General features: G+C 31.8%; 1 pseudogene; it reads right to left on the minus strand.

The window, feature by feature from the left end:
• Positions 1–339: 339 nt before the first annotated feature.
• Positions 340–983, minus strand: LOC120224991 (annotated as a pseudogene).
• Between the last annotated feature and the right edge of the window lie 291 nt (positions 984–1,274).

A 1,274-nucleotide genomic window follows, 5' to 3' on the forward strand; every position in this document is an offset into this window, starting at 1 on the left:
CACTACTTGATTTTTACACTCAGGATCATAATGGGCTTGAAATCCATAGTTCCTATCAGTCACAGAGAACATACTATCCAAATTTAAAGACACCTCTGATTTCACTAATTGAAATGACACTTGTCACCAGATAGAAAGCAAGGATAGCCCAAAGCCTGATGAAGATTGTGAGCAACTCAAGTGCAGGCTTAATATTATGTTGACCTTCTTTTTTAATGAATGTCAACTTTATTTTCTACACTTAAAGGCTGATGAAAAACCATTACTAATCCTATTAAAGAAAATCCTACATCTCAATCAGAAAGAGTAACTATATTTACTCATTACCATTTAAGTTTTCTACAACATAACTTGAAAACACCTAGCATGCATGTTTAATCCAAGTACAATAGATTCAAGATCAAGTATATGTGTTACAAGTATCAAGGCTTGATTACAAGTTATATCATAGTCATCATTGTGATCATCATCATCCTTTCATTTTCTTTTCAATGCATTTGATGATTCATTGGCAGTATTTTGTGATGACACCATGTTAGTGGTAATAAGAATGTTTTTGGACTCATTTAATGATGGATTAATCAGAACATTCTGAACTGCAGATGTTGTAGGAATTGATGCCCTAAAAGTTGGGGACTGTGAAGTGAGCATCTGTATTGTGAACCTTTGTCTTGTGAGAGACATTAGAGTCCCTACTTCAATGGACACAGACATGGTTTGTGTGGTTTGTGCATCAACTTTAGGAGTATTTAGTCTGCTAGTAACTAAACCAACACTTGGCCACAGAATTGTTATTCTTCCCACAGAAGTAGATGCCTTTTTTTTAATAAAGACTTAAGTCTATAGTTTGTAGCAGTCAAGCTATACCTATCAAATGGAAACCTGGGGCCTGAATATGGCTTGATTAATGACAAAGGAATTCGATTTCTTTATTTTGTAATTTCTAATTAAAAAACTCCTGAGGGAGGAGAGGTAAAAGTCATAACATTCAAATATTGCTTGGCTGAATGAGAAAGTAGATGAATATATAAATGAATATTGGATCATTTTAGGGAACATGATTTTATTTTCTCTTGATTTATATTCAGAACATTTTTAACAGAATCTTGAAATTTATCTTACTCTATTTTTAACTCATTAGTTTTAAGTAATCATACCACTTTAAATACATATGTGCACATATAATGCATGTATGTTTCCAATAAGTATGCCTCATAATTTTATTTTTTTTTCTCTTTTTTACTTTTTTAAAAAAGGTTTCTTTATTTAGAAAG

Source organism: Hyaena hyaena, unplaced genomic scaffold (genome assembly GCF_003009895.1).
Source record: "Hyaena hyaena isolate Hyena2069 unplaced genomic scaffold, ASM300989v1 scaffold_1297, whole genome shotgun sequence".
NCBI lineage: Eukaryota > Metazoa > Chordata > Mammalia > Carnivora > Hyaenidae > Hyaena > Hyaena hyaena.